The sequence below is a fragment of the Salmo salar genome, chromosome 03 (assembly GCF_965601325.2).
Source record: "Salmo salar chromosome 03, fSalSal1, whole genome shotgun sequence".
NCBI lineage: Eukaryota > Metazoa > Chordata > Actinopteri > Salmoniformes > Salmonidae > Salmo > Salmo salar.
The window spans coordinates 63097501-63117340 of record NC_138293.1 but is presented as its reverse complement, the minus strand read 5'-3'; the positions used below and the strand labels follow the sequence as shown (position 1 = coordinate 63117340).

At 44.7% G+C, this 19840-nt stretch overlaps 1 protein-coding gene across 3 annotated transcripts in view; it reads left to right on the top strand.

The window, feature by feature from the left end:
• The first annotated feature begins 3656 nt into the window (after positions 1–3656).
• stat5a (signal transducer and activator of transcription 5a) overlaps positions 3657–19840 on the top strand; it is a 102114-nt gene continuing 85930 nt past the window's right edge. The window contains exons 1-2 of one of the 3 annotated variants that reach the window (XM_082971399.1): positions 8253–8427; positions 12416–12469. The gene's annotated coding sequence lies outside the window, so the exon portion shown is untranslated. Of the gene's footprint in view, positions 3924–8252; positions 8428–12415; positions 12470–19840 lie in introns of those variants that run through there. The other 2 variants (XM_082971398.1, XM_082971400.1) reach the window with 2 other exon arrangements.

Genomic DNA, 19840 nt, shown 5'->3' with positions numbered 1-19840 from the left:
CCTCCACATCACCCGAGGAACAGAGGAGGAGTAGGATGAGGGTACTGCTAAAGGCTATCAGAACTGGTCGTCTAGTGCGTTGGGGACAGAGAATAAAAGGAGCAGATTTCTGGGTCTGGTAGAATAGATTCAGGGCATAATGTACAGACAGTATGATGGGGTGCGGGTACAGTGGAAGTAAACCCAGGCACTGAGTGATAAGAGGGGTTGCATCTCTGGACGCGCTAGTTATGCTGGGTGAGGTCACCGCATGTGTGGGAGGTGGGACAAAAGAGGTATCTGAGGCATGTTGAGTGGGACTAGGGGCTCCACAGTAAACTAAAACAATTATAACTATCCTAAACAACAGTATACAAGGCATATTGACATTTGAGAGAGACATAAAGCGAGGCATAAATCAATCACAGGTGTTGATTGGGAGATCTAGCTAAGACAACAACGGGTAAGACAACAGCTAATCAGCGAAGACAATAACAACAGGTAAAATGGGGATGAATGGGCAGAGAGGGTCGGTTAACTACACACAGGGCCTGAGTTCTGTGTGTTTCGTTTAGGAGTTAACCGAACGGAAGCATGCTAACACCTGAGTTGATCAGAAAACACTTGTATGAGTGATAGTCTGTTGGACCAATAGGCAATTAATCAGGGATGTCTACCGCTCTGCCTTTGCTTAACACTGCCTTTACCCTGGGCGGTCATCTATAGCTGTAAGACTAGCAAAGTCTCAGACAAAAACAAACCACCAAAATGACTGACTTTTTATGTGCGATAGCGATTCTGAATAAAATGTAAATTCTTTGAAATGTTATTTGTCAATTCCTCTGAGTTTTGACTCAATCAATCAAAACGATACTGAGTGGTCTTCCCTTGCATTTCTGTACGTGGTGAAACTGGAAATCCCATAATATGACAGCACGTTGAACATGTGCGTGCTGCTTCACTACCCTGAGGAAACCCATCTGCTACGGTGTCTCACATTCACTGCATAGTAGCATACTGTATGCACACAGGTCTGGTCTGGGGCTTCCACCGTGGTTTCACTTATTTACATTGTCTATAGTTGTCCCGTTGAGTCACTCCTTGGTGTAAACTGGTCTGAAATGGCAGATGTGAAATATAGTATTTTTCGTATCATTCTAGTCTTCTCACATTCTTAATGTGTCTGTCAATGTCGCTCTCTTCCTCTCTCTCTCTATTTCTTCTCTCTTTTATCTCTGATAGGAACTAGCCTTCCCCCTGTCCTGCTTAGCATGAGGAGCTGAGTTAAGGTGAATGGTGAAATGAAGGGGCGTGAAGAGGCAGAAGAAGACTGAGAGCCTTGCCTTTTATCAGCAGCTGCTGACTCAGTTTCTGAAAGCAAAATGTCACCCCTCCAGCCTGCTTTGCCAGCAGCTAATCCGTTTGGAGAATCGATTCCATTTTAACGGTGTGCTGTGGAGTGGCCTGATGTATGGCTGGAGTTGTGTGTGTGTGTGTGTACACAGAGGGCCTAGTGGAGTGTGTGTTTTCTGTTGTTGCCTTAACAACGTTTTTTGTGTGTGACACCAAAGTTAGAAATAATAAAAATGTGTTCTAGTATTGCCATGCCTTATATGTTTTGAGAAATGTTGGCTTTCTGCAAAACACTTCCAATTCCAGCTGCTGCGTTTGGCCAAGAGACAGTCGTTAAGTCGGAAAACTCTCATATTTCAAATGCCTAGCAGCGTACCGAAGGACACTTACTTACAGAGGAGGAAAATGGACTGTGGACCAAATTCTGCTTCATAAATTAGTCATTAGTCACTGAATAGTTTATGTGTTTATGCAGTATCAATCACACAAGTTAACATGTAATTTACTGTTCAGTCTCTAGGGACCAACACTGCTGGGATTCAGTGCATGTAGGCCTTTCTATCTGTAATGGAGGTTATTCAATGAGATTCATATTTCCTGATTGTTTTTTGTCTCCAGCCATGTTTTTTGTCTCCAGCCATATACTTAGCTATGTACAAACATACACGCACATAACTACCAAAACTTGCTTTTGTGTGTAAAGGTTACCAGGGCCTGAGGCTTACACGGATCTAAGATATGACACGCACACGTCTCTGTCTCTTCTACTCCCTGTCAGTCTTTCTATGCATCTCCCTCGGAGGGGACCATTCTGTGGTTGTTTTGTTCAGTCTGCTTGTAAAGCTGGTAGACGGCTGCTGCTGGCCCTCTCCCAATTAACTCAGTTTAACCTTTTTCTCGCTCTCTCTATCTCTATTAGAAAAGCAGGTGCACGTGTGAGCTCACAAACATTTAGTGTTTTTTCTTTAAATCTGTTTTTTCCATCTTTAGTTGTTCTGCCAGATTATGTCACTGCCATCACTCATCAACTATTACCCTGTTATGGAAAATCTGGTATCCTATATGAGATCCAAAACATATCCACTTTAACCCTGTCTGTCCCTCTACCACAAGGTGTCACTGTGCTCCTCCAGCTAGAGAATATGTCAATATTACAATGCACAACATTTTAAAGTTTGAGAATACATGATGATCATATCCATACATGATCACTTTGAGGACTAATAACAATGGGATGTTTTACAGTCAATCGAAAGGTTTTTGTAATCTACCATGCAGCGTTTTTTTTGCAGTTGGTGTGTGTAGATCTGTGTGAATAGCGTGCAGCACAGATTTGACCATTTAACTTATTTACAGTTGGAAAGGGCCTAGAAGAATAGTCCCTCTGGGAAGTGACACACACACACACCCTCTCTCTGCTAACACCTATCAGGCTCTGGTGCTGTCTGCAGCTAAAACATTATATTCATGTGCAGGGAGAAGGATGCTGTGCTTAAATCTACTGCCTGCAAGGACCTAGCAAAAGATGAATCACTTTAATTTTGTCTTTCACTCCACCATGCATTTTACTATAAAGTGCTTTGCTTTTAGTCAAATGAGACAAAAGCCACTGTCTATTTTGTTCACAAACACAGTACTTATAAAATAGATTATATTTTCCATCTGACCTAACAGAGCCTTAGCTGTGTGTTGAAGGTCTGTCTGTCAGTGGCTATATGAGTGCATAGCAGAACATAGAGGGTACAAAGGCCTCCATCTCTTCAACTTCCCATTGGTTTTCACCACTTTCTTCCCTTTGAGACACATTGAAGGCAACATGTGCACATGTTGGCCTATTCTTGTGAACACCTGTTATGTGGTTCAATGTTGTTCATCAATAGGCTATGTACGGACTACACATATGCTATTTAGAAATAGATCACATTGCTCTTACAAAGGCTACTTCAGTTACTACAAGACTACTTCTAATGATGATTATAACAATAGCATATAACATGATAATATGTAGGAAAATAATAATAATAAACTTTCTCCTTCATCTATTTATTATTATTATTATCATCATCATCATCATCAATACAGAATTAGATAATTAGATAATTTAATTGCCTTACATTTATTAGGTTAGGCTATATTATGCTGGTAAATTAACTTACTGAAGTAGGAACAATATATTGCACATGTTAATGTTTTCATCTGACAATATTCGCCTGTCAAACAGAAAACGCCGGAAGTGGGCGGTTAGAGAGAGGGAGAGAACATAGAGGCTTCCTGCTATCTGGGATCCTTGGGAAGCCCCTTACACCCCCCCCCCATCGAAGTTGACATTTAAAATGGTTAAGGCAAGGGTTAGGTAAGGGTTATGGTTAATGTTAGGGTTTAGGATATGGACGTCCCAAGGATCCTCTATTGCACTGACCGAGCCTTGAGGGGAGAGCAAGCGAAAGACACGAAAGAGAGAGATTGAAAAAAACTGCGTAGCGAACAGTTAGAAAGAGACGGGAGAGGTTCATTTTCTGGGTCGTACGTACGTTGCGGAGCTTTCCTTTACTTTTATGCAAAAAGACAACTCAATTGATCGTCCCGTCAAGGTAGGTTTGTTAACTATGTCAGCTTCGACAAGGTTTTGGACAAGCATATTTCGTGTAGACGGTTCTATTGTGAAAGAATGTTCTGACAGCGCTTTGTAAACAAACTATGGTTAGAGTTGTGCGGCTCTGCTGTCTTTTAGGCTAGCCAAGCGTGGTTATGTCACCGACAATACCACATGTGAAGCTACAAATATATTTTTTTCCAGTTTACAATATTGGTTGAGTGTATTGTTAATATAATATTTACTTGTTATTGGTGTTTGTTAACCCTTTCTCCTATATAAATATATATTGAATCAACAGGCTGAGTCCAACCCCCTCCTGGGAGTCAAGCGAGAACTCGAATACGCTAGATCATTTATTTTCTTCAACATTGCACAATGTTTTTTAACATAACATCATAAAGACTATATTATTAACATAATTTGCATGTAGGCTATAACACATGTTATACGGATCATTGAAATAGCGTGTAGCCTAGGTCAAACGCAAATTGGAATAGGAGTTTATTCTGTCAAACCGTTAGCCAGCGCGAGGCGCATATCATTGTATAATGAATGTGCGTGTGGAACTCCTCTCAAGAAGTTGTGTTGTAGCCTAACAGGTGAAAGTTCAACTTGTATTGCACATCTATTTTAGTTAGGTAACTTTCGAATTTAGATAAGAACTAGATAAATAAATGATCAATGCCGATGTAAAAAAATATGGTGTCTGCCTGTCAATGTAAAAATAAGCAGTTGTATTATTATTTATCTTAGACAAGCAGTTATATTTTTTTATATATATGTTGAATTTAGACAAATACGCTATATATTATTGGAATGACTTTCAGTGCAACAAAGAAACTATGAGTAATAATCCACTCTAAAGATTTTGTGGAGATGGCACAAACACTTATGAGTGGATTGGGCAGAATATTTTTCTGAGATGTTTTTTATTTTGTCCAAGTTCGCTGGTGAAAATGGGCGCCTATCGTTTTTAAATTAAAGGAATAATTTGACAAAACGTTAACAACCATGTGATAATACACTACTGTGCACAATTGCTACTGTAGGCTATATTGGCTGCAGACTTGGTGTTGATATGCTGGTAAAGTAGTCCAATGTTTATTTTATTGCACCTGGAGAGCAAGGCAGCCTGGCTATTGGCCAGGTGATGCAGTCAAGGTGTGACATTCTCTCCTCCTGTTTATTTGAGTGCTTTATGCCAGTTGTTCTCCAAGCCTCCTTACCACAACTGAGTAAACATGGGTGTTTGGAACACAAACAATGGATTTAATTTAAGAGGCTTTATGTCAATGATTCATAATTAAATCTGGAATAAAACAAGCCACTTCATCTAGTTGTCCTAATAGTCTCCCAATCCCTCATTGATATGTGTCAGTTAGTGTTTTACTTGTTTTATAACAAAACGGCCACACAGGATGCTGTGTAAAATGTGGTCAGTCGTCATAACAATGAAAACAGACATGAAAACAAATAACAAAACAGGTGCTATATGAGTAATCCCTTTAGTACCAAAACTGTCATTCTGTTTGCTTTCTTATTCCTCTCTTATGAGAAATGAGCTCAACATATTTTGTACACAATGGGCTTCAACTAACCTGAGATGAATGGATTCACACTGTGTTATAAAGGGAGCTCATTCACTTGTTTTCCATCACATTTGTTGCTATTTGGGGTTAGAAGAAGCTCCATCACAGTATCGATGACGTGGACATCGGTTAAATGCGGAAGGCACATTTTGGTGGAATACATTCAGTTGTGCAACTGACTAGTTAGGGAAAGGTAAAGGGGATACCTAATGTCACAGAAGCCACTGATGTGTTTGCATTAAAATGCCACTGAAAGCAGTGCTGTGTGGTTGTGGTTGTTGTCACTGAAGACATGGACATGTCCCGTAATAGTACAATGTGTGACTCACATGTAAAGGTATGCAATTGGAAACATAGTTGTTGGTGTTTAGCTGAAATGTCACCACATGCATTGATGTTATAGTGTATGACTAGACTGTCATATGGCTCAACCTTACAAGCACAGACAGGTCTCTGTATAAAGGAAATACCCCTAAATTGTTGATGTGTTGATGACTAAAACGTCAATGTCACTGCGAGCTTTGAGTGGTGATAAGATTTGTGTGTGTGTCCGCGTGTGTGCACGTTACAACCACACTGAGTATGGACAGTCATTACTTCCTGCGATGCAGTTTGATTGCACCCCACTTTGTCCCTGTGTATTCTACCTCTTTCATGTTATGATGACATTATACACACACCAACTGACAGCAGCACAGGTCAGGATGCTTTGATGAGTGTTTTGCTAACCAGGGGTAAAAGTCAGGTGCACTACCAGACTTCCTTGACCCAACCCACCACCCCTTGAAAATTAATTGATTTGATAGATGTTTTCATTATTCTGACGTCCTGCAGTTATAGTTTTGCCTGACGACTCATTCTGAATTTAACTCTGCTGCTCTATCGATCGCTCCATACATTCATGGTGGAGAAGAAATTATACTGGGTGTGGTGTTTGGCCGAAGTGATGTGGATGGGTAGTCAGGCTAGTTATAATTGGAACATGAAGTGTAAACTCTAACATAGCCTATTAGCTGGAAATGTATCTCCAAACACATTTTTGCTAGTAGAAGCTGTTTAGCTAGTTAAACAAAGGTTAGCCATGTGTTGGCAAAAACTAATGTCCAAGTCAAGAAAGCTTATACCAGCAGCCTTACTTGCTTTTTTCAGTCTGTTAGATACTCCAGTGAGTGTAATTAGCTCCAATTACTGTAATTTGCTCAATATTAGGAGTTCAGAAATCAAGTTGACATAAAAATGTGTTTATTCTGTTGTTGCTAGTGATATTCATTTTTAATATCCATTAAAAAAAGGATCCCCAGTTGAATACCCCTGATCTAGCTGAATTCTCTGACCCCATATCTCCTCCACAGCATAATGTAGCTTCCCCTGATAATTCACTACCCACAACCACTCCTTATTCCTCCTCCACCACCCACAACCGCTCCTTATTCCTCCTCCACCACCCACAACCGCTCCTTATTCCTCCTCCACCACCCACAACCGCTCCTTATTCCTCCTCCACCACCCACAACCGCTCCTTATTCCTCCTCCACCACCCACAACCGCTCCTTATTCCTCCTCCACCACCCACAACCGCTCCTTATTCCTCCACCACCCACAACCGCTCCTTATTCCTCCACCACCCACAACCGCTCCTTATTCCTCCACCACCCTTTCACCATCCAGGGCTCTCTGACTAGTTGGGTACTCAACATCAGGTCATCTTGCCTGTTTGGTTTGAAGTAGAGATTGAAAGAAGGATGCTTGCAGTATTGATGTTCCTGAACTGAGTGCTCCTGTCTTACCATGTTCACTGCTATCTACTACTTCACTCTGGGGCTGCATGCTCTTTAGCAGATAAGGACTTTTGACAAAATACTGTCGACTTTGGCTCTATATATGTTTTATTACTTAGATTGGATTTTTGAAAGGTTTCTGTGCCACGCTGGTATGAATGATTCGGGAGACAGGCGCAGGAATGCGTAATAGGGGTTTTATTTACACCCAAATTACGGCGTGCCGTGTAAAGGCATGGGGATGAAGACCAAACAAACACTATACAAAACACAGGTTTGAACCCCAAACAAAAGAGCGAGGAGTACCTCGAATAAATAACACACGCGCACAATGATTAACACACGGGACGAGACCCGTAATCATCTGTGCAATCCACAAGAGCACGAAAGCCAAAACACACAGCACAGGAACTCACACGAACCAACGGACATTGTAACAATAAATCGACAGGGCAATGGTAAACCAAGGACACACTTATACAATTACTAATCACTGGGAATAGGGGCCAGGTGTGCGTAATGAAAATTCCAGAGGAATCCGTGACATTCTGGCTCTGTTCCATTTGCTCTTTGGCTGCTTATAAGTTCTGCTGTATTGGGCTTTCTGTCCTGATGCCTGCAAAGTATGTGGTACTAGGTCCGGTAGATTTTCCTTAATGGATTGTCTGCCCAGCTTCATCTGCACAATTTGGGATGTGTTTTCCCTCTCTAAAATAAATAAGCACTTGGTCAGACATCAATGGAAACCGTTATGGTTAACCATCAAGGATTGTTTGCACCATTTAACCCTGACCCACTTGACATTATGTGAAGCACTGCCTGGGGAGCCCACACGGTTAATTCAACTGGACTATGTAACTGTCCGTTTCCACTGCCAAGACAAAGTTTCAGAGGTCGTTTTGGGTCTGGCTGGCACGGACAATTGGCATGCTGGGCACACAGGAGTTGGACAGCACAACCTGTCCCAGGCAGGGAGGGAGCAGAAATAGACAGAGAGACAACCCCAGAAACAGCAGGGGAACAGGGGAAACCCTATGCTTAAGGATCCCGTCTCTCAACAGGCAGGGCAGGCCTGTTGAGATGCCCGTGTGCTTAGCTAGAGTTCCCCCACTATCTCCTTCCCTGCTACCAGGTAAGCCATGCCAGGGATACTGACCTGATGGGTCTTTACTGGAAGGGGTGGAGGAAAGAGGAAGATGAGAGGTTTTGGTGCATGGGTGGGTTGTTCTGATGCCGGTGAAGAGGGATGGTTAGTTGAAGTATTCCATGCATGCCTGTGATGAATTCATGGATGTAACACATTTTAATTCTGTGGTTTCCATGGCGCTGTGAGGTCCCCTAGGCAGAGAGCTCTGTACATATTTTAGGGCTGACCCCATTTAGTCGTCTGGTCAATTGTTTGGTCAATAGGCTGTTGGTTGGCTGAGATTTCTTTAGTCGAGCAGTCACAATTTTTTTTTTTTTTCCTGGTGCACAAGACACCTGTCTGATTCGCACCTGTCTCAGTGGACTAATCCAATGCGGAGGCCACAGGGATGCCATAGTCCATCACTCTACGACATGTGATACTGATATTGTATATGCTTATATTATGAAAAATAATGGTGCAACACTAATATATCTAATATTATTTTATAACAAATGTGCTTTCTCCCGTGTTGGGTACGGTCGCTGTCCACAATTCTGAAAGATAATCTTCAGTGTGCCTTTCCCTATGTTGCCATGTGCATAATAGCAAAGTTAACAGCATATTGGGATTGAGAACAATGTGGCTGAGGCAGCCGCAGCAGAGGCAAGGAAACAGCCCTTGCCTTAGCCTAATTGTCAAAGAAAATTGAGTAGCGAGGAAATCCCAACTTCATTTGGTCTATAATCAATAGCCTAACTTAAATGTGCCTGGCTTTATGAATGATCCATATACAGTGCATTCGGAATGTATTCAGACCCCTTGACTTTTTCCACCTTTTGTTACGTTTACAGCCTTATTCTAAAATTGCTTAAATATTTTTTCCCCTAAGCAATCTACACACAATATCTGTCACGTCCTGACCAGTAAAAGGAGTCATTTGTCATTGTAGTATGGTCAGGGCATTTCAGGGGGTGTTGTTTTTGTGTGTTTTGGGGCTGGTTTGTTTCATGGGGATTTGTTCTAGTTTCCATTTTCTATGTTCATTTTCTATGTGTGGCCGAGTATGGTTTCCAATCAGAGGCAGGTGTCTTTCGTTGTCTCAACACGCTGAGCACTCAACACGCTGCGCTTTGGTCCAATCCTTCAAACAGTTGTGACAGAACCACCCACTGACGAAGGACCAAGCAGCGTGGAAGGGAGCAACTGGAGAGGTATCTGGAGTCCTGGACCTGGGAGGAAATCCTGGATGGGAAAGGACCCTGGAGTCAACCTGGAGAGTATCGCCGCCCGCCGGAGGACATAGAGGCAGTGAAGGCGGAACGGCGTTACTGGGAGGAACGGCTGGAACGTCAGGAGGAGGCTGAGAGGCAGCCCCCCCAAAAAAATTGGGAGGGGCATACGGGTAGTTTGGCTCAGTCAGGGGGGAGCCCTGACCTAACTTCCCGGGCGTACAGGAGAGAGCCGTGGAGCAAACCAGTGCCAGTCATGGAGTCAACCACGGAGCTTGACACGAGATTCCGGAAGGAGGTACTGGCGGAGAGGGCACGACTGAGCAGGCGTGCAGAGGGGCGAGCGATGCATTACGGGGTGATGCGCACTCTCTCGCCCATCCACACGCACAGTTCGGTGCGGTCAGTACGGGCTCCGCAGCGTTGCCGTGCTAGAGTTGGCACTCAGCCAGGAAGGAGTGTGCCTGCTCAGCGCATCTGGCCGCCAGTGCGTCTCCTCGGCCCAGTTCATCCTGCGCCTGCTTTACGCACGGCAGCCCTCATTCCCCAGCACAGCCCAGTTCACCCTGTGCCAGCGCTCCGCCCGTGTCGGGCTACAGTGACCATCGGTGGTCTGCAGCCAAGAGCCTTCAGCGGTGGTCTGCAGCCCAGAGTCTTCAGCAACGGTCTACAGCCCAGAGCCTCCAGCGGGGGTCGGCAGCGCAGAACGGGAGCTACGCCCGGAGCAAGAGCCACCTCCGTAGTGGGAGGATTGGCAAAGGGGGGGCGTAGCACAGGAACCGTCGTTGACGGTGGCCACCCTCCCTGCCCTCCCTTTAGGTTTGGGGTTGTTTTTTTTTTGTTTTTTTGCTTTGAGGTGCAGTCGGGGTCTGCACCTTCGGGGGGGGGGGGGGGGGGTACTGTCACGTCCTGACCAGTAAAAGGGGTCATTTGTCATTGTAGTATGGTCAGGGCGTGGCAGGGGGTGTTGTTTTTGTGTGTTTTGGGGTTGGTTTGTTTCATGGGGATTTGTTCTAGTTTTCATTTTCTATGTGTGGCCGAGTATGGTTTCCAATCAGAGGCAGGTGTCTTTCGTTGTCTCTGATTGGAAGCCATACTTAGGCAGCCTGTTTTTTCCTGTGGGTTGTGGGTGGTTGTTTTTCGTATAGTCAATGTTACCTTACGGAACTGTCGTGTGTCATTTTGTTAATTTTTGTTTAAGTGTTCACTTGACTTTAATAAAAGGAAGATGAGCACTCAACACGCTGCGCTTTGGTCCAATCCTTCAAACAGATGTGACAATATCGCATAATGACAAAGCGAAAACAGGTTTTTAGGAATTTTTGCTAATTTCTTAAAAATTCTAAACAGAAATACCTTATTTACGTAAGTATTCAGACTCTGCTATGAGACTCGAAATTGAGCTCTGGAGCATCCTGTTTCCATCGATCATCCTTGAGATGCTTCTACAACTTGATTTGAGTCCACCTGTGGTAAATGCAATTCATTGGACATGATTTGGAAAGGCACACACCTGTCTATATAAGGTCCTAGAGTTAATCGTACATGTCAGAGCAAAAACCAAGCCATGAGTTCGAAGGAATTGTCCGTAGAGCTCTGAGACAGGATTGTGTCGAGGCACAGATCTGGGGAAGGGTACAAAAAAATTCTGCAGCATTGATGGTCCCCAAGAACATAGTGGCCTCCATCATTCTTAAATGGAAGAAGTTTGGAACCGCCAAGACTTCCTAGAGCTGGCCGCCCTGCCAAACTGAGAAATCGGGGGAGAAGGGCCTTGGTCAGGGCGGTGACCAAGAACCCAATGGTCACTCTGACATAGCTCTAGAGTTTCCCTGTGGAGATGGGAGAACCTTCCAGAAGGACAACCATCTCTGCAGAACTCCACCAATCAGGCCTTTATGGTAGACTGGCCAGACGGAAGCTACTCCTCAGTAAAAGGCACATGACAGCCTGCTTTGAGTTTGCCAAAAGGCACCTAAAGGACTATCAGACCATGAGAAAGAAGATTCTCTGGTCTGATGAAACCAAGATTGAACTCTTTGGCCTGAATGCCAAGCATCACGTCTGAAGGAAACCTGGCACCATTTTCAGGGGCAGGGACTGGGAGACTAGTCAGGATCGAGGCAAAGATGAAAGGAGCAAAGTACAGAGACATCCTTGATCAAAACCTGCTCCGGAGCCCTCAGGACCTCAGACTGGGGCAAAGGTTCACCTTCCAACAGGACAACGACCTTAAGCACACAGCCAAGACAACGCAGGAGTGGCTTCGGGACAAGTCTCTGAATGTCCTTGAGTGGCCTAGCCAGAGCCCAGACTTGAACCCAATCGAAAATCTCTGGAGAGACCTGAAAATAGCTGTGCAGCAATGCTCCCCATCCAACCTGACAGAGCTTGAGAGGTCGGCAGGGAAGAATGGGAGAAACTCCCCAAATACAGGGGTGCCAATAAATTAGCAAACAATTTAAAAAAAAACAACGTTTTTTGTGTTTTACTATGGGGTATTGTATATAGATTTTTCAGAAAAAAAATCTATTTAAAACATTCTTGGATAAGGCTGTAACGTAACAAAATGTGGATATCTACAGAAATAAGACAGATTTCGCTTCGGTTAGCCTGTTTGAGTGTTTGTTTAATAGCCAACTTATTCCGTGAGCACCAAGCCCCTCATGCAACGGCAAAATGTCAGATGAAGCAATTTCACAGATTCTGCTTTTTGATCTTTGCTATGCTGTAATAAAGGCTTTACATTTTCTTTTTGTTAGAACAGACTGGTTGTAACGGCTCTCGTCGGAATGAGTGGACCAAAGTGCAGCGTGGTAAGTGTTCATGATATTTATTGATTAAAAAAACTCGAACAAAGTAACAAAACGAAAAGCCAAAAGTTCTGTCAGGTAACAGAATACTAAACAGAAAATAACCTCCCACAAAACTCAGGTGGAAAACAGGCTGCCTAAGTATGATTCCCAATCAGAGACAACGATAGACAGCTGCCTCTGATTGGGAACCACACTCGACTCAAAAAACAAAGAAAAAGAAAACATAGATATTCCCACCCGAGTCACACCCTGACCTAACCAAACATAGAGAGTAAATAATAACTCTAAGGTCAGGGCGTGACAGTACCCCCCCAAAAGGTGCGGACTTTGGCCGCAAACCTGAACCTATAGGGGATGGTCCGGGTGGGCATCTCCACTTGGTGGAGGCTCTGGTGCGGGACGCCGATCCCCCTCTGCTTGGGGCTCCCCCCACTTTCGTGGAACGGACTGTGGATTGTCGCCGGAGGCTCCAGACCCTGGATCGTCGCCGGAGGAACCTGACAGTAGATCGTTGCCGGAGGTTCTGGACTGGCAACCCCCACTGGAGGCTCCGGACCGCTGCTGGATGCTCCGGACCGCGGACCCTCTCAGGAGGCTCCGGGCCGCGGACCTTCGCTGGAGGCTCCGGGCCGGGAACCGTCGCAGGAGGCTCCAGACCCTGGATCGTCGCCGGAGGAACCTGACAGTAGATCGTTGCCGGAGGCTCTGGACTGGCAACCCCCGCTGGAGGCTCCGGACCGCGGACCGTCTCAGTAGGCTCCGGGAACCGTCGCTGGAAGCTCCGGGCCGGGAACCGTCGCCCGGCGGCTCCGGGCCGGGAACCGTCGCCCGGCGGCTCCGGGCCGGTAACCCGTCGCCGGAAGCTCTGGACTGGGAAAGCGCACTGGAGGCCTGATGCGTGGAGCTGGAACAGGTATCGCCAGACTGGTGACACGCACTTCAGGGCAAGTGCGAGGAGCAGGCACAGGACGTACCTGACTGAGGACACGCACTTCAGGGAGAGTGCGAGGAGGAGGCACAGGACGTACTGGACTGTGGAGGCGCACTGGAGACCTGGTGCGTAGAACCGGTGCAGGATATACTGGACCGTGGAGGCGCACTGGAGGTCTGGAGCGTAGAGCTGGCACAACCCGTCCTGGCTGAACGCTCACTTTAGCCCGGCAAGTGCGGGGCGCTGGCACAGGACGAACTGGGCTGTGAATGCGCACTGGCGACACAGTGTGTAGAGCTGGCGCAGGATATCCTGGACTGAGGAGGCGTACTGAAGACCAGGAGCGCTGAGCCGGCACAACCCTTCCTGGCTGAATGCCCACTCTAGCACGGCAAATGTGGGGCGCAGGCACAGAGCGCACCAGGCTATGAATGCGCACTGGAGATATAGTGCGCATCACAGCATAACACGGTGCCTGACTGGTTACATGCTCCCCACGGTAAGCATGGGGAGTTGGCTCAGGTCTCATCCCTGACTCCGCCAATCTCCCCGTGTGCCCCCCCAACATTTTTTTTTGGAGCTGCCTCTCGGGCTTCCGTTGTTGCCATGCTAGTTCCTCGTAGCGTCGCCGTTCTGCTCTCGCTGCCTCTATCTCCTCCTTCGGACGGCGATATTCCCCGTCCTGCCTCCAGGGTCCTTTCCCGTCTAGGATCTCCTCCCATGTCCAACTCTCCTGGCCACGCTGCTTGGTCCATCTTTGGTGGGAGGTTCTGTAACGGCTGTCGTCGGAATGAGTGGACCAAAGTGCAGCATGGTAAGTGTTCATGATATTTATTGATCAAAAAAACACTTGAACAAAGTAACAAAACGAAAAGCCAAAAGTGCTGTCAGGTAACAGAATTCTAAACAGAAAATAACCTCCCACAAAGCTCAGTTGGAAAACAAGCTGCCTAAGTATGATTCCCAATCAGAGACAACGATAGACAGCTGCCTCTGATTGGGAACCACACTCGGCTCAAAAAAACAAATAAATAGAAAACATAGATATTCCCACCCGAGTCACACCCTGACCTAACCAAACATAGAGAATAAATAAGAACTCTAAGGTCAGGGCGTGACACTGGTATTACTTAGAATTTATTTAGTGTTGTTTTCACCTCTAAACAGTCAGAAAAATTATATTGTAGTCTAACAGCACCTGTCGTTTATTTAATTTTTTTAACCTTTATTTAACTAGGCAAGTCAGTTAAGAACAATGATGGCCTAGGAACAGAGAGTTAACTGCCTTGTTCAGGGGCAGAACGACAGATTTTTACCTTGTCAGTTCGGGGATTCAATCTTGCCACCTTTCAGTTACTAGTCCAACGCTCTAACCACTAGGCTACCTGCCATTGCTGTAATGAAAAGCACCATACAAATACAATAATAATAATAATAATAATAATAATAATAATAATAATAATATTGGTGTATACTGTCTATGGGAAAAGTTCCTGGCTTGGTGATCAGTCACTAGTCCCTTGTCCTGTCAGGATGCTGTGAGTCAGGAGTCACTTATGAAAGAGACCGATGATCTCATACAGTTGAGGAGAGGAGGGCAGTAGCGGTGCGTTGTGGAAAATCACGAAGGAAGCCATGCAAGCCAGGTAAAAAAGCCATTTTACAACCTGTGTTGTGATAATTGCATTGTTTGCTCTATAACCTGTTAGTTCATATGCCCTGACACCGTGATATAGGCCTAAGGTCGAGACAATAAGAAGACAGTGGCAGAATAAATTCAACCACACCTTTGTTTCATCACAAAACCGGAGAGCAACATCTATCCGGTGAAGTCCACAAAGCATATTGCATTTAACAAACAGCTACATGACCTACAGCATGGTCAAGCAAGTTAATGTTTCTGACATTTTCGAACCACTAAACAACTATTGATTTAGAACCATGGAGAGTTAGGCTACCACAATTAAGTCGCAAAGAAATCAGGAGCTGCCTCCACTATTCCAGCACCATTTCAACTTCAACATTTCAACATCATCAAATCACTTCTGCTTAGTCTAATACGGTGACAACTAAAAGATACCAAAAATAATTTAGTCCAATCAATGAAAGCTAAATATGATGTGGCTGTCCATGGTTCTGATTTCCATGTGTGTGTGTACGCGTGTGTATGCGTTTGTGTGTGCAAGTACAAAAAAAAACATGTCGACTCACCCTACTTGTAGAGAAACAACCAATGCCATCCTCCTCTCTTTCACGAATCTATCATACAGTGCACGCTTTTAGTTTTTGTTGTCGTGGGCTACCTGGCTAAAATGCTTGCTTGCTAGCCTAACTTCCTTTCATGGCCAATGATGCACCAGGCCAGCTAGTTAACATTAGCGTTCTACATTTAGCTACATGTTGAACTTTCATCCTCTCAGTCCAGGGGCACAATGTATGAATGTATGGTTAGATCAGAATCGTGGTTAGAATCATTGTCCAATACGGAGAATTAAGTCTAACCACAAGTCCAAATCCCTATCTCCATCCATGGCTAATTTAGGAAAGGGCCCATTTTAGCGAGCTAGCCACCGGAGGACAATGACAACAATATTTGTTTTACTGTAAATTACGTGTTGCTTCGGCTGTGATGTGATTGGTGTGAAGCTAAATCCAAACTGGCTTCCCTTGACACTTTTTTTTGGTGCACAGTTGAGCTCACTCAGTATCTCTCAACGTTGATTGGCTATTATTTTATTCTTTATCAAGAGAAGCCAAATGCTCGCTGGCTTCCCTTGCTTTCAATCCTACGGGCGGCACCAATGTCATACTCTTTTAAACCAGACAGCATCAGATAGATGGCCTACACATATTGAAGGAAAATTATGAAACACAGAGAGACCGAATATGGAGGGGGGGGTCTGGCATCTCTTGGCGTCCATGAATACATGCCGCTGGAGGAGGGAGGGAAGGAGGAAGAAAAGGGGAGGAGGTGTTGTTAGCAGGTTGAAATTGTCCATGTTTGACCATTGAAAATCATAAAAGCTGTTATTGGGGTAGGATAATCAAATCTTAGATTAGGACTAAGAGGGGGTTCCAATTTGAGCATGAGGAAGTGTTGCCTAATCAGAGTACGGTGTCATGTAGGCTACAAGGAAGTGGGTGCGTTCAACATTGCAGCCGACTTTAAAGGCGAGTCGAGACTGACTGATCTACAAATCACCTTGCATCTAAAAAAAACAACTCAATCTTATTTGTAGATCAGTCAGTCACGATTTACCCATGATACATCGCGGTGTTAATGATCTCAAACACAGCCAATGAGTACCTAAGTGTGTGTCGTGGCCTTTTTAATATGGCAATGGTGTTGATTGGTTTCTTTTTACATTCTCTTCTCTCTCTCTGCCTTTAGCTGAGTAACAGTGTGTTGTCCAGTCCAAGCAGAGATTAAACCTCACTAGGGTGAGCGTGAAACGAGTTGAAAATGTTTTCAAGCAGAGAGAGGAGGAAGGGAGAAAGAGAGAATGACAGTTAAAGGGAAAGAGATCCTGTAGTAGGGGAAGAGTCCCTGGGTCTATGAGAAAGCATGTGGTGGTGAAAGCAAGGCGAACACTAACCCCTACCCCCACTAACCCCGCCCCTTTCAGTTGGGCTCAAACTAATCCTATAGTCACATGACCTCCAGAGCTCTCAGCCTTGCCTAGGCAACACTGATCGGTCTGTCAAATACATCATGTAGCCTGGGTCACGATTGACAGCTACATTACTCTGAAGTTTGTATCTGGTAACACTAAATGGGCTATATTGTTAACAAGAGGTTTATCATCCAACTAAAATCCGTCCTTTTAAAATGGTTAAGATGGTCCAAATAGTCATCAATACCCATAGAGTTGATTCTCTCTCTCAAAATATATGTATTTGAAAGATTTCTCTTCCTCTGTGTTGCGCATCACGTTTTTCCTCAAATGTCGCCTGTGGATATTTTTGTTTTTGCTGGGATTCTGAGTTTCTGACTGAGTTAAGCTGACTGGGTTAAATGTAATATATATTTATTAAATGTGATGGTCTTTGGCTGTACCTTACTTAACTTTTATTTCTGGTTAATTCCTTCTTAAATGTCCATTGGCATTGTTTTGTGGTTGGGGGTTGGGGGATAACTGGTGTTATCTATCCTTGTTGCAATATGCAAATTGTATTGAAATAGTTGGAAACCAGAATATCACCCTATTCTCAGTTATTTTCTGTAAAGTAAACACACATGAGCAAAATGCTGTTCTATGCTACAACCACTTCACCAGAGTTACATTCAATAGACTCTAACAGGAGCAGGCATTTTCACATTGATGAACCAACAGGGATGCTCATTTACATTCTCATAACATTTAAAGTATATTCTTAATTTTTTGGGGTACTTTTTACCCCTTTTTCGTGATATCCAATTGATAGTTACAGTCTTGTCCCATCGCTGCAACTCCCGTACGGACTCGGAAGAGGCCAAGGTCGAGAGCCATGCGTCCTCCGGAATACGACCCTGCCTAGCCGCACTGCTTCTTGACACAATGCTTGCTTAACCCGGAAGACAGCCGCACCAATGTGTCGGAGGAAACACCGTACAGCTGGCAACCGAGGTCAGCGTGCATACGCCCGGCCCACCACAAGGAGTCGCTAGAGCGTGATGAGACAAGGACAACCCAGCCAGCCAAACCCTCCCCTAACCCGGACGATGCTGGTCCAATTGTGCGCCGCCTCACGGGTCTCCCGGTTGCGGCCGGCTGCGACACAGCCTGGGATCGAACCCGGGTCTGTAGTGACGCCTCAAGCACAGCGATGCATTGCCCTAGACCGCTGCGCCACTCAGGAGGCCCTATTTACAGTATATTGTAATTGTTTAAATTATTGTAATATCATATGACTGTGATATAATTTCGTCCAGCCCAACATATTATTTTCAAAGTAATTAATTAAAAGCTACCCAATCTTCGTAAGGCATGCTCACCTCCTGCTGGGTTGGCACCGGGGGATATGAAAGAAGACGTTTTAACTGTAACGTTTGGTCAACTCTACAGGAGGTCCAGTCTGCTGCAGGTCACCTCCTGCTGGGTTGGCACCGGGGGATATGAAAGAAGACGTTTTAACTGTAACGTTTGGTCAACTCTACAGGAGGTCCAGTCTGCTGCAGGTCGCGTCATGCTGGACAGCAGAATTCGTTCATATGTTAGCAAATATCAATACCACTTACATGCCGCTCAGAGCAAGCCATAGCTACCACGCTAACCACTTTTGGCCCTGACGTTGAAATAATTTACCTGTCCGTTGGAGATAGAGACCAGAACAGCCTACTAAAGGTTCATTCCCAACCGATCACTTGATTCCACATCAGTGGTTCCTAAACTTTTGTTTGCAACAAAAATTGCCACAAGCCTAAAAATCTTTCTTGATACCCACCAATCCAACAAATTCTCACCTAGCCTTCAAGTGCCACAGTGTCGAAGATACAGAATTTCTCATCCTCCACTCTTTAAACTTCTGGCTACATTGTCCTGTCAAGACAGGTACAGATCATAGATTTGTAAATGAAGAGAAAGATTTAACAGAATGGGTGTACAGCTGAGTGTACAGATGTAGAATCTTAATTTAAGCCAGTTTGCAACAACACGAAAATAATCCTGCAGCAACAGGAAATGTGAATTATTATGTGGATTATAATGAATGGAGATTTTCTCCTGTAATAGGGTGATCAAATTGAAATCTTACATCTTTAGCTAGCTATACTATCTACAGTATGTTGTATGCATTTGTATGACCAGTGTTCCTGTTGTTCAGTGGATAAGATGAGGCAGTGATATCCCCCCAGATAACCTGGAGGAGAGACTCTAATCTAGTGGCTCCGGTAATGCACTAGAGGTCAGGGGTCGTCTGCTCTGCCCTTATTGCCATAAATCAGCCTGGCATTAGTTCACTGAAAGGTCAAGCCTTATAAACTCACACATGACTCGACCAATTGCTGGCTGCTACACTGAAGATTATTATGTGCTCCAGTGGTGATGTCATCTAAACTCTTACGCCCTCCACTGATGATTTCTCTTTCTAAACCTATTGGGTCATTTTGGTCTGGTGTTTGGTTTATATTTTGCCTCGTCTTTCCTGGTTTTGGTTATGTTGAGGATTGTATTGGTTGGTTAGGGTTTGAATTGGCTGTATTTTTCAGCAGATGGTTTTGTTTTGAACACTGGCTGGTTATGGAGTATAATTCTACAGTGCGTTCTGCAGAACTCAACTGTATCCTTTCAGCTTTCTGAGGCATTTCTTCTTGGTTAAAGATCCTGGCAGAGAGTAAAGGGGTCAAGCCCTCTGTTTCAATGTAGTTTGAGAATCTCCCTGTTAAATGTAGTGTAACTTAAAGCAGGATGAGGCCTAACCGGTAGTCGATCACCACTTCCACGTTCAAACCTATTACTGGT